At 38.2% G+C, this 14,966-nt stretch overlaps 1 pseudogene; it reads left to right on the forward strand.

Moving 5' to 3' along the window:
* Window positions 1-10,363: 10,363 nt before the first annotated feature.
* On the forward strand, window positions 10,364-11,243 carry LOC147443896 (uncharacterized; annotated as a pseudogene).
* Window positions 11,244-14,966: the final 3,723 nt, after the last annotated feature.

A 14,966-nucleotide genomic window follows, 5' to 3' on the forward strand; every position in this document is an offset into this window, starting at 1 on the left:
CTCTCTCCACCTTTGAAGTTTTTTGAGTCCTTGGTACTAAGGTTGGGGATAGTTAATGTTTTTTACAAAGTATATGTTATACTCGTGATGCATGAATATTTCCATATTCATTGCATCACCTAGGCCAGAGGGAGCACAAAGATTTTATTGTACTTAGTCTCTCTTGATGGGATAATCTATTATACAAAAGCCTATTGGAGGAGGGACCGCCAGCTCCACATAAAAAAGTTCTCTAAACTCTCTCTCTTGCAAAAGTATTGTTCATGCCAAGTTAATTAAGTACTATGATTATGTTGCTACCATCAATTAAGTTCACCCTCTATGTTCTCAAAGTAGTCTCACAAAAATGATCTCTTTAATTCTCCTAATTCCTCTATTCTCAAAATTCATAGGCCATTTCCATTACATTGGTATTAGAGCCATTGGTTTCTCTTTTCTTGCTTAGGAAAAGTTTTGTTAAGTTTTCCATGAAAGGTTGGGCTCGTTAATTGCAATAGGGTAAATGGGACAGGGATCTATTATCCTGGCTGAAAGGACTTAGTCTGAGGTACACCGTTGAGAACTATAGTCTTAATAATGTAACCATAATCAACCGAGCAATGTTAGGCCCTCTCCACTAGTCTTTGAAATCAGTAGTGTCTAAACCACGGGTGTGGCTGCTTGAGAACTGAGTTTCAAAGGTAAACAAAAGTAGAAACTAAAGTTTTTGAGGGTAGCAAGGCACAAAGTAATTCTCTAAGTAAGTATAATTAGCATCGCTCACAATAACCAAGGAGTAGAACAAACATTGATAACTTTGATTTTGCACATGAGGTGCTAATGATGATGCCCCCATGTTTGTCAATTATCTTGTTACTAAGTTGCAGCAAGCTATGGGCAACCATGCTTTGCAAGCCAAAGTTACTCAAAACCTTCACGATTATGGGGTTTAATTTCCTCTCCAAGAGGAGAGAGAGCTTAGGAGGCCTCTTGATGAGACACTCAAAAGAAGACTCGCTCCCATACGAGAGGAGATATCCAAACAGCGAGAGAGTAATGAATCCCTAAGTTCCTCTAAAGATGTGTCTCCACACGAATATGACGGTCTAGACGGTTGCCAACTCCTCCCAAGAGGAAACGGTCCACAAATCACAGTCCTTCTCCTCACTCCAAAAGGGAAGAGAGGAAACAAAAGAAGAAAAGGGCAAGAGAGAGGTCACCCTCTTCTCCTTCTTCTTCACCTTCCTCCTCTTCTGAGGAAAGCTATGTCTATTTTCCTAGAGAATACAAGAGGGGAGGATATCATAAAGCTTACACTACATGGAGAAGGTCACAAAATCTCAATAAGTTCAAAGAATGAGGAAAGAGTATTTCTTTTCTCACCTATGATGCCACCTTTGGTGCTACCGACAAAGTATTGGCCTTCATCCAACAATTTGATGCGGCCTTTGGAGATGAGGGATTCATGGAGTTCTCCAAGCTATACCATGTATCTATGCACTTCCAAAAATGGTGGGCTAGCCTTTGTGGCAATGGTGAAGCCTCGAACACATGGAAAACTCTACGATTTTTCATCATGAAGCAGTTCCTTGCAAGCGACGCAAACGACAAAGTGCTTATCGAATGGCGGAGTTTGAAGCTTCTCTCCCATGAGTCTATCCACAAACACGTGGACAAGTTCTGGGATTTACATTTCAAGGATACTGTCTTTCAAAAGGTAGAATTTTCCAAGAAAAAGAAACAATTCTCTATGGGATTACCTGAAGGCCGAGTACGTGAACTCCCAACGACCAGGTTCTATCACCGAAGTAATCCACCACACTATGGTTGCTTTGCACATCAATTTCGAACAAAGGGCTAGAAGGAATGTCAAGCCCATGGAAAGCAAAGACAAAAGTGATGCAAAGGGGAAAACCAATGCCCAAAATTATTCTCAAGGCAATTCCAACAACAACAACAACAAACAATCGGTCCAAGGATAAGGGAGTTTACAAAGGTAAAAATAAAATCTCTCCTAAAGATCTTGAAGCTTTTTGCAAGGACCATAAATGTTTTAAGTGTGGGGAGCAACGACATGGCTATCATTCATTCCCCAAGAGAACTGCCTACAATGAGACTCCAAGATCTTCCACTATCGAAGCTCCAAAAGAGGATTCTCATTGCAAATGATCACCTCCCTCCTATGCTTGGGGAAAGGTAAGGGAGCATGATACATTCATCTTGTTTGACCTTGGATCTACTCAAAAATTCATATCAATAGAGTTGGACACCAAGTGGGGCATTCAAGCTTTTGAGATGGGAGATACTATAATGACCAACACCAATTTCAAGGGACAACAAGTGTAATAGGACTAAATTTTGAAGTTCTTAAAGTAAAAAAGAATGTAGTAGGCCATATCTTTCGTTTAGCACGATTTGAAAGATTGTTGAATAGTCTATTTGATAGAGCTTATATGAATGAGTTTAAAATATTAAGAGAGAAAATACTCTCTTCTTTTTAAATAATACATTAAAAACATATTTCATAAAGATTAATGTATAATTGATAGTCACTCAATGAACAGTATAATAAAAACGTAGTTAAAGTTGAGATTTTTATTAATATCAATGTGTTTTAGCTTAAAATGCATGGGTAGGGTTAAAATAAGTTGAAAAAGTAGTGGAGACCCAAAAATAGGGTTTTTTATGAGTTGCGACCTAAAAGTTGCGTTTTCAGCCAAACAAATATGTTTTTCGCAATTCTATTTATGACGCCTTGTATACCAGACCTGTTCCCGTCGTTTTGAGTACCTGGAAGCTTATATTCTGAGTTCGTATCACAAAGTTATGATAGAAAAAAATTGTCAGCAGAAGCAGGGTAGTCTACAAGCAGCAAAACAGGTTAGCTTACAAATAAATATACCCAGGTAATATCTCTTTTGTTTCATCCAATCAAGAAATGATTATACTCTTTTATGATGATACAAAACGATGTTTTGAATTTGATTATCACGTTGATTTGGTTGCACGAGTATGTTCTTTTGGCTATTTTGTAGACGATGTAGAAATCAATGTGTGAAACAGGATATGTGCAAGGTGTCATGATATTAGGATTTTGATCATGTTGTGATTCTAATTATGATGATTATTGCCATCATGAGATTGAGATTGAGATTGAGAGTGAGAGTGTGATTGAGATTGAGATTGAGATTGAGAGTGAGAGTGAGAGTGTGATTGAGATAGCTTGGGGGTGGTCGGAAGGTTATGAAACGAGCTATGTTCTTCTTGTAATGATTACTTTGTATCCATACATACTCTTTATTTCCATCTGTTTACTATGCGTACTCTGTATATTCTTTATTCATTATCAATGTATTTCGCTCTCTCGTGTCGCATCACAAGTGGAGCGGTTTCAATCATGCGGTAGTGATGGATGCATATGAGCAATGATTGAAGGATCAAGAGAAGATTATTCGATGTCTCTATGAATATCTTAACAGATATGAGGAAGCGGATAAAGGAAAGAGAACAGCTGGTGCAGGAAGACAAAGTGGAGGAGAAGATGGAAGTTAAACATGGAAACGGTCCATTGCCGTCTCCAAGAGATGAAGGATCAAAGAAGAAGAAACGAAAGAGGAGCGATGATCAAGACAATGATGATGCGGGAGAAGCTGCGAGATCAATCAAGTTTCAAGAAGAGTAAGGCCACCAGACTTTCAAATGCACGAATAAAGCCATTGATAAGGAAATATGTACGAAGATGATTGAATTGGAGACTATTGACAATGCGGATGATAAAGGTAAGTCATCTAACCCTTCTTTATGATGATTTATGTCTTTGATGCATCATTTGAAAGCTTCTATGATCAAAGTCATGCATAAAATTTAAGATTTGAAATTGAATTTCTTAATTGATTCGAGTAGTACACATTGATTCTTGTCCTCTAATCTGGCTAGGAAATTAAATCTGAAATTAAATTGAGAAATCAAGAGAGATGATTGAGAAGAAATTTTGTTTATATAAGGATTATTTGTATTATCATGATTGCTTATGTGTGTTTGTAAATTCCTCTTTGGAATATCAAATTTTGTGAGAATGTCAACAAAATATATTTATTTAGATAATCTTATTCTAAAGAAAAGATGTGAAGGCAGTACTAGAAACCAATTTGATTGTAGAGTTAGACAACTTAGAAGTAGGATTCTTCTTATCATGTAAAATTTTCCTCTTAGATTGAATTTGATGTTTCGTATGTTAAAAACCTCTCTTTCTAACTCTTAGGAAACAGTTAATTTTGATAATGGGAGAATGTAATAGGACTAAATTTTGAAGTTCTTAAAGTCGAAACGAATGTAGTAGGTCATATCTTTTGTTTAGCACGATTTGAAAGATTATTGAATAGTCTATTAGATAGAGCTTATATGAATGAGTTTAAGATATTAAGAGAGAAAATACTCTCTTCTTTTTAAATAATACATTAAAAACATATTTCATAAAGATTAATGTATAACTGATAGTCCATCAATGAATAGTATAATAAAAACGTAGTTAAAGTTGAGATTTTTATTAATAGCAATGTTTTATTTTTATGTGTTTTAGCTTAAAATGCATAGGTAGGGTTAAAATAAGTTAAAAAGGTAGTGGAGACCCAAAAAAAAAGGGTTTTTTATGAGTTGCGACCTAAAAGTTGTGTTTTCAGCCAAACAAATATGTTTTTCGCAATTCTGTCCACGATGCCTCGTATACCAAATCTGTTCCCGTCATTTTGAGTACCTGGAAGCTTATATTCTGAGTTCGTATCACAAAGTTATGATAGAAAAAAATTGTCAGCAGAAGCAGGGCAGCCCACAAGCAGCAACATGCTAGCTTACAAACAAATATACACAGGTAATATCTCTTTTGTTTCATCCAATCAAGAAATGATTATACTCTTTTATGATGATACAAAACGATGTTTTGAATTTGATTATCACGTTGATTTGGTTGCACGAGTATGTTCTTTTGGCTATTTTGTAGACGATGCAGAAATCAATGTGTGAAACAGGATATGTGCAAGGTGTCATGATATTAGGATTGTGATCATGTTGTGATTCTGATTATGATGATTATTGCCATCATGAGATTGAGATTGAGATTGAGAGTGAGAGTGTGATTGAGATTGAGATTGAGATTGAGAGTGAGAGTGAGAGTGTGATTGAGATAGCTCGGGGGTGGTCGGAAGGTTATGAAACGAGCTATGTTCTTCTTGTAATGATTACTTTGTATCCATACAGACTCTTTATTTCCATCTGCTTACTATGCGTACTCTGTATATTCTTTATTCATTATCAATGTATTTTGCTCTCTCATGTCGTGTCACAACAAGCCTCCATTACTCCCTTGATTAGGAATTTGAGGCTTCATGTCCAAGATACGTCGACAAAGAAGACCTTTTCATCTCTCCTCTCCAACAGGAGGATGCTATCCTAGGGGCACCATGGTTCAACCGCATGGATGCCAACATGAAGTTCCCTCAAAGGAGAATCTACTTCCCTTATAGGGGAAAGAGTATGTATATAGATGCTAGTGAGTTTGGTCATACTATACCACTTGTAAGTCCTCTTGCTTTTGATAAAGAGCTTAGTTTTGTTGTACATGATTTTTGTCAAAGAGTCCCTAAAAGATCTTAATGTTTCAACAAATGTAAATTGTAGACATCAAGAAGAGTTTGATTTGTCTAATTTTCTAAAAGGATTTCAAGATGTGTTCATCGATGATATCGCTATGGACTTGCCTTCAAAACGAGGGGTTGATGACCATCAAATTGAGCTCTTACTAGGAAGCTCATCGCCTAACAAACCTCCTTATCGAGTTTTCCAAGCTCAACAAGATGAGATCATGAGCCAAGTACAAGAGTTGGTAGACAAAGGGATGGTGAGGCCCATCTCCTCTCCTTTTGTTCTTTAGTCTTTTTAGTGAAAAAGAAATATGGTACTATCAAGCACTAAACCATATCACTATCAAAACAAATTTCCTTTGCCTCTATTTGATAAGCTACAAGGATCTACCTACTTCAATAGGATTGACCTTAAAAGTGGCTATCATCAAACAAATAAGTATAGTGGATGAAGATATCCTAAAGACTGCATTTTGTACAACGTTTGGTCTTTATGAATATCTAGTCATGCCTTTTGGAAGACCTTATTGTAAATTCAGTGGAGTGTTATTTGATGATATCATCATCTACTCCAAGTCCTTGGAGGAACACAAGCAAAATCTCTAGGTGATTTTTCAAGCACTGAGGGAGAACAAGCTTTTTATCAATTAAAAAAAAAGTGAATTTTTCCTTCAAGAGATTCAATACTTAGTTCAAGATGGTATCAGTATGAATCCATCAAAGTTGGAGGTAATAAAAGCATGGCCTAATCCAAGGAATCTACATGAGCTAAGAAGTTTTATTGGTTTGTGTGCATACTATAGATGCTTCTCATAGAAAAATTCTCTCAAATAGCAAGACCATACATGACTTAATAAAGAAGAACGTTAAGTACTCATGGACTGCTAAGGAGACAAATGCTTTTGACAAGCTCAAAGAGAGGTTTACCTCCAAAACAGTCCTTATGCTTCCGGATATCTCAAAGTGGTTTGAGGTCCAATGTGATAATTGTGGTTATTTCCTTGGAGCAGTCTTGCTTCAAGAAGGGCATTCCATAGTATATGAGATCCGAAGGCTCAATACGGATGAACGGGTCTTAGGAATTTATGAGAAAGAGATTTTAGTTGTTCTACATGCCCTAGACACGTGGAAGAACTATCTATTGAGGACTCCATTTATCTTGCAAACAAATCACCGAAGTCTTAAGTACTTTATAACGCAACCCAAGATTTCCAACAAATAGATGAGGTGGGAAAATTTTCTTTTGCAATTTTATTTTCATATTTCTCACATTGCTGATAAGCACAATCATAGTGGCCGATGTACTTTCACGATGACCAAAAGTTAATGCAGTGTCTATAGCAACTCACAATGATCTATTTTATATGGTAGATGAGTATGCTACTAATCCTAGCTTGAAAGACATAATATCAGCCCTTGTTTTGAGGAAGGAAGAGGAGCCATTCCCCTTGAAAGATGGTTATCTTTTCCATGGTAATAGGCTATGTGTTACCCACTCCCTTCGTGAGAAAGTCATGTATGAATCCCATGCTCCTCCCTATGCGGGGCATAGAGGCATTCAACCTACTCTTTGAGGAGTAGAGACGCACTTCTATTGGCCTACCATGAAAGTGGGCATACAAGAGTATGCTTCAAAATGTGTGGTATGCCAAAAGACTAAGTATGGTAGAGGGAAGCATCTTGGATTACTCTAGCCATTGCCTATTCCAAATTCACCATGGGAGAGTATATCCATGGATTTTATCTTTGGATTACCCAAGTCTATCCATAGGAATACAGAAATATGGACATGTTAAAAACTGAGTCAACGTTAGTTAATGCACATCGAGGATGAATACAAAGAAGCAGTAAAGATTAGAGTTACACATTTTTCGCGCTTTTCCAAAATGTTCATGTATTGTAAATTCTCAATTTATTTCAAGCCATTGTAATATTGTAATGTGTTACGCGCTTAATGGGAGTTCCAAGCTGTAAAGAAAAGGTCAGCTAGTGTGCCTAGGTAGCAGATTTAGTAAGTGGTGGAGCTCTAAAGGCCTTGGGTGCTCGGACATTGCATATTTTTACCCTAGGTACATAAGCCAGTGTGTAAAGGAAATTAGGGTTCTCAAGCTCATTTTTTGAGAGCACTCTTTGGTAAGAGCTCTTGAGGTGTGTGGCTATGGATTCCTTGAGCTTCTCCTTGCTCATATAACTTGGTTAACACTAATCAATTCTTAATTTGGTTTCACTATGCCTCTCTCATGCTTCTTGTGATTGCCTATGATGCTTAGATTAGCTAGATCTTAGCTAATTAGTGGTTAATACCTATTGAATCTTGTGTTATTGCCCTCTTTTGCTTGTGTGTGCATGCAGGGTTGATTGGAGTGTGGTGCTCGAGATCTATGTTTGTGTGCTTGTGATTAGTGTGTTGCATGATAGGATTACTGTTGTGTGCGTCTTGCAATCATTAGTGTGTGTGATTGGGTCGATTGGAGGTGAAGGGAAGTGGATGTGGAGATTGCCCATCATTGTGGCTTAGCTCCTCCATAGGCCGAGAAGCTCACCTCGTAGAGTCAACCATTCGTGCTGCCATGATTAGCTCACCAATCGTGTGAGTGTTTCCATGCCCTAGCCGGGTAGCTCATCCATCCGGATTGATAATTTTATTGTTCATTGGAGCTAACTCTAATGTAATTGTGGCATAATCAGATGTGTTTCCTCACTAATTTCAATACTAGTTTCACTTGTGTGTTTATGTTTCACTTGTGCCTATGATGCTTAGATTAGCTAGATCTTAACTAATTAGTGGTTAATCCCTATTGAATCTTGTGTGATTGCCCTCTTTTGATTGTGTATGCATGCAAGTTTGATTGGAGTGTGGTGCTCCATATCTATGTGTGTGTGCTTGCGATTAGTGTGTTGCATGATAGGATTACTGTTGTGTGCATCTTGTAATCATTAGTGTGTGTGATTGGGTTGATTGGAGGTGAAGGGAAGTGGATGTGGAGATTGCCCATCATTGTGTCTTAGCTCCTCCATAGGCCAAGAAGCTCACCTCGTAGAGTCAACCATTCGTGTTGCCATGATTAGCTCACCAATCGTGTGAGTGTTTCCATGCCCTAGCTCGGTAGCTCATTCCTCCGGATTGATAATTTTATTGTTCATTGGAGCTAACGCTAATGTAATTGTGGCATAATCAGATGTGTTTCCTCACTAATTTCAATACTAGTTTCACTTGTGTGTTTATGTTTTTGTGGATTTTGGATGTGTGTGCATAAAGCAATGTGTTCATTATTCCCTAATTTGTCAGTGTATCTTGCCAATTGTGTGTTTACACACTCTAATTTCACACTAACCCCTTGCTAATTTCACTAATTTTTGCTTAGTAATCTGCTATGAAGGATTAGAGCATTCAACCATTCAATTGATTTTCAATGGAAAGGTAATCAAGGTGGTATTCTCAACCTCCCTAGAAATTAAGGATGTGTAGAATTGTGTAGAGATCCCACCATGATGCAATGTAATGTTGATGCTATGTTGATGCAATGCAATGTTGATGCTATGTTGGATTGAAATATTTTTGATTGATCGTTTTTATGCCGTCGTAATGCCAAAATTTTTAAGATTTGGTGGCGTATGAATTTGACAAGTTTCAATTGTTGATTGGTGATTGGTGATTGCTAATTGGGTGCCTAATTGAGTTTATTGCATGCTTGAATGGTCAATCGTAAGTGTGTGTGCACTAAAATCAAGTGTGTGTGCATTCTAATCGTTAGTGTGTGTATGCCTAATTTTAGCTGTGTGTACACTATTTTTCCCATGTTTGTGCACTTAAAAATCAATGTGTACTTAATGATTTTTCAATTGTGATGATTGATTTGTGTTGTGCTCATGCCCACTAATGATTTGTGAAGTCACATTGCAATTTCGACAAAATTTCCCTTTTGTGTGCGCACCTAACTGCCAATTTTTAGTGTGTGTGCCTATCAAGTGTTTAATTTGATTTACACATTTCAATTGCGTCAAATTTTGACCTAATTTTGTCGGTAATTTTATCGGTTTAATTGCATAGTCTTGATTTTATTGATTAGATTCTTTGGCAATTCAATAGATTCTTTGGCAATTCAATTGATATGATTTTTGATATTTTATTTGGCTTCACTAATCCCCGATGTGTGGAGAACTCCTCTTGAGGTGTGCAAACCTTGTAATGCATTTTGATTATCAGCTTCTATTAGCTATTTTCAGCCACCTTCTCCTCTTGGTTCCACCACCTAAACCTCGCACGCTTTTTGTTTCTATCCAGCTGCTTCAATGGGTGGTGTTACATGTTGCAGCTTCATCACCAACATCCAACACCTGCCATTGAAGCAACTTGGGCTTTTGGAAATCCTCTAGTTCTAGCCTAACAACACCACCAAATGGAATGTTGCTATTGCATGTTCAACTGAAGACGCCACTACATAGTAAATGGGCGCTCTGCGTCTAGTAGTGTAGCACCACCAACAACTCTTCACCTGTCAATACTCTAAAACCCTTCTTTCACTTGGAAAGATATTTCTGATCAGCGTCTCGAAGGCACCCTACTCCAGCAAGTAATCCCTATTGCCTGAATTTTGATAGTGGATTGGTTAGATTGTTTGATCTTTACCTAGGCGGCCCCTTCACACTTTTTCTCTTAGGGTTTGCCTCTTAGCCTAACTCTCTTTCTCAACAATGCTCTGCACACCTTTCAAACAAGGATTTGGACTCAAACTCAAACCTGTGCCATGGACAACCATGGGGCCCCACAAATAACACCTACATCCCCTGTTTTGGATACGAATTCAACCGTCTTAGCGGCAGTACCTCTCCCAGCTTTGTCTCGGCCACTATTGTCCTCTTGGCAGAATCCTCGTCAACACTTGTGCCTCCGACGCCCTCACCCACTAGTAACATGGCCTCGCTACCCAAAAATCCGCATGCTTTGGATCATTACAAGCACATCATGGAGGAGTTGGAAAAGCTTCCCGAAGATTCCTTTGACTTCTCTTGAGTCCTTGCCAAAAATGTTTTGGACCACAACCTTTTGAATGTGACTTTGTCCTCCACCCTTTCTGTTCCCCGCGTTGTCCAAAAACCAATGGATAACCACAAGAAGGATGCTACTTCAACCTACCCCCTACCAATTCGGCAGTGCTACCGCAGCTCAAGAAGCCTGTCGATTTTGAGGTGGTTCTCTCCAATTCTACTTTAGAATTCAAGAAACTACATGGCAAGTTAGGAAGGGCTAAAGGTTTCTTTGCACACCTCAATGAGCTATTCTGTAACCAAAAAGCTCCCAATAGCCTTTGTATCAAACCTTTAAAGCTTACTTTTGATGATTCCCAAGCCCAAGCTCTTCTCAATGCCAAGCTTGCTTCACTCACCATAAAATTTCAACTTAGTTCCACGCAAGCTCTTATCCAAGCACAAACCCTACTCATAAAAAACCTCCAATATTATTTAGATGGTTACCACTCTCTTGCTGAGGAGCACCTCAATGATCTCAACAATAGGTTGCTCTTGATTTCCATCCCCCTCTTGTCAAAACATGATTGGAGTCTCAAGCTTAAAGAATGGAAAACCTCCTCTCTCAACCTCTTCCTCTTCAAAATCCATACATCTTGAATACCCATCTTAATGCTACCAAGGAGGAAGATGCCATACGTGCACGTAAAAAATCCATGAATGCTTTGGAAGAGGAAGTCATCTCTCTTCCTAAAGAACAAACTATAAAGGAGCTTGTGGAGCAAGTGGTGACGGAGTACTTAAGTTCAAGTCACACTAAACTACACTTTCCCTCCCCCTCTTTGCATTGCAAAGCGAGTACAGATCGAGAACAACGGCTAGGAAAAATCAAGCAAACAGCGGAAAAGCCTGAAACAACAAAAGGATAGCCAAAAAAAGCAAGCTAAACCACCAACTTGAAGCAGTGGAGCATCAATCAAAATTCCAAAAAATTACACGTTATAAATTTGCTAGTGCAATAATTGCATTGCAAATTGAGCTTCAAGTTGGAGGAACAGGGACACAAATTACGGTGGATTGCAGATTAGGCTAGAATGAGTAGCAAAAATTTTGCTAATCAATACCAAAATCTCCTAGGAGAAAGTTTATATAGAACCAGCCGACATGGACTCAAATCGAGCCGAGAATTCAATTACAGCAAAGCAATCTAGTAACAGTGGCAACACATGCACAACTAGGACAAAGAAGATTTTACAACTATATGGCTACAATGGGGATAAGGTTTTGTATGTAGATTCAAAAGGCCATAGATACTCAATGAGTAGTAAAAGCGGCACAAGAGCCAAGATCCTATTGATCAAAGTAAAGCTAGATTTACGGAACTCCTAGATGTTCACAGACTTCAGTGGAGCCAGCTATTGAAAGCTCAAAGATGAAGTGTAGATAGAAGTGCAAAAAATTGAATCAAGTGGTTATCCAGAAATTTGCACAAGCCAACAAAACATACAGTTGGTGCATATGCAATTAGGGTCATTGTTCATGGATTATAGTGGTCAGATCTACAATAGAGAACCAGAATTGCAAGATCCAACAAATCAACCAGTTGAAGCCAGTCTAATTGGGGAACCAAGCCAAAGATGGTATAAAGGTCAAGATGCAACATTCTACAACTTAAGGATCCGTGTTTTAAAAGAAGATGCCGACAACTTGGCAAGCATAGAAGCAGAAACTTCTTAGCCAGAGCTTGATATGACGGAACCAATAGAAATACAACCAGTCATGGCGTATTGCTCAGATTGTGGACAAAAAGGTGGAAATTTTTTTGAAGATTTTCCAAAAGATCTTGACAATAGGGACATATCAACTACCAATCAAGGTACAAAGTAAATTGGAAATGAGAATATCGATGTAAGTGCATCTAACTCATCACTTTTAATGCAATCAGATGATCCTGTGTTACCGTTAGAAGCACCAGTAAAAGCAATGCAAGTTCAAAATCAGCATAGAGATGCACAGACACCTAAAAAGCTTAAAATTGATTCTTTGAACAACAAATTCTTGAATGAATTTGGTCAAGGTGTCCAGATATCACTGAAGGTTGAAAAGACTATTAGGTTTGCAAATGATTCTGCATCCAATGCCACAAGTGTGAATCATTCACGAGTCTAAGGGACACATGAGATAGAATGCTATTCGCATTGCATGGTACACATAATTCCTATGCACACTATGTAGACCAAAAAGGAAAAATATACAAAAAATCAGCCAGTGTTTGAACGGCCCACAACCCAGCTCATAGACGTGCGTCGAGTGATAGATCAGAAAGGATGGTTCATTTCAGAGGAAAGAATCTATATAGGCCATCCTCTCTAGAGCTGAAGGATATTACTCGAGTAAACCCAGAAATCTGTTCATAGCCAAACTCTCCTCCATTGGAAATCAAGCTTCGATGTTGTGACCAAATGAACATATACTTTGTCCAAAATAGTCGTAGATATAGACGAGAATCTAGCATCTATGATGTCTTGGGTCCTGAAACCATAAAAGCTCATATCATAGGAGACCCATGGGATAGATAGACAATATCAGGGCAAAGATAATGCTATCTATAGCTTGACTTGGGGAATAATTTGTCATGCCTCATGGAGATACATAGGAAACTATGTAGAAGGTTTACAGATGCCAAACATCAATAGTGCTACCCAAAGTGTGCCTTCACAGTCCCAAAAGGTGAGACTAAACCAGATCCAAACAATTTTGAACTCTTACAATGAAGCAAGCTATAGTGATCACCCTAGTAAGGGGGGAGCTGTAAATCCATCAAGCTCAGCTTATGTACCAGAAAATGCTACACCAGTTAGAAGCCCTAGGACTTCTAGCCAACAATCTCCTTCAAAGTAGAAACCATTGAAAGATTATATGGTTGTTGGAAGTTTCCAATTGACCTAGGTCCCCTCAAAATTTGCATACAAATGCTTATATGAAGATCATCAAGGAAGAGGTTTCAGTCCACAAGTCAGAGCCAAAAACCGACATATCCAATAGTGTTGAAACAGTTACATGTGACCAAGCTCACATATGCATTTCAAGATGCACACGGTAACGAATATCAGCAAGATCATGACCTTATAAAAACCCCTATGGATGGCCCGACTGAAGTTAAAGACTATATGAAAATGATGCAAAGTCTCAAGCTGCTAGAACAGGTGACAGAAAAGTCAAAGTCAATGGGAGCTAAAGTCCAAAAAGCTACACAAAGTTCACCACCAAAATCTCCTCCGAAGAGACAGATTCTTCTAGAAAGTACATTGGATATATTAAGATCAAAAGTTACCCAGATGCAGGTGGAAAATGCTCAACAACTGCAAAAATGTGTAATATCACAACCAATGGAGTCAACATCGAGTGAAACAGGTGGTCAAATCAAAGAAAATGCAGATAAAGTGTAACCAAAGGATGTTGCCATAGCAAAAGAAGTCAAATTAGACACAAATCCTAAGACGATCAAGTGCAACATTGTTGGTGAAAACAAAGAAAAGCTTTCAAGAGAAGTAAAACTAGATTTTCAACTAGACAAGAACCTCATGTCTTTGCGCACTTGGAGAAGATGTGTCCAACCACAGCTGAAATATGCTCCTGGATTTGTGAGCATATAAGGAGACAAACAAGCATAGTGCTCAGAAATCATCTCAGGACAAGCCAGATAAATGAGAAATCATGTGAATTTTGTATCTCTAGGACCTTTTGGCCAATTGGCACTCCCATTATGATGTTGTCTGGCATATCCTTTGCTGCGATCACATGAAATTGAGCTATGATGATTACTCAGGACAAGCCAAATAAATGAGAAATCATGTGTAAGGCTACAAGTCGAGAAGGAATGGTTGCTACACTTAGCATCCAAAATCATGAAGAGCAGGTAAAGTCTCCAAAGGACATGCTTGTAGATGTCATCCTTGGACATTAGTGGTTAGAACAACACAAGGCCTACGAAGAAGATACAATGCTAATACTCTCTTTACTAATAGGCAGTAAGCAACAATTACAGGTACTGATAGCCATTTCTCGGCTCTCCATAATTTCCATAGTAAGTTACTCCACCCTACCAAATTCACCCAAATGCTATGGCTATCCCTACCATTTCACTGTACATAGGCGTGTGTGAGTTAGGGGGCTTTTCCCATATCTTCTTAAAAACCCTCAGCTAGCTAGTCACTGGGCTAGTTGAGCCAAAAAATAAAAAAAAAGCCAAAAATAAAAGTTTACTATGCCCTCTTGGTGTGTAAATATTTCATTGTATATATGGCCTAAATATAGGGATTTTTAATAATTATTTTGGTATTTTATTTAAATATTTCTACTTAGGTGTGTGTTTTACTAAAC

Source organism: Adiantum capillus-veneris, chromosome 13 (genome assembly GCF_014529385.1).
Source record: "Adiantum capillus-veneris isolate H3 chromosome 13, ASM1452938v2, whole genome shotgun sequence".
In the NCBI taxonomy this organism is placed as follows: domain Eukaryota; kingdom Viridiplantae; phylum Streptophyta; class Polypodiopsida; order Polypodiales; family Pteridaceae; genus Adiantum; species Adiantum capillus-veneris.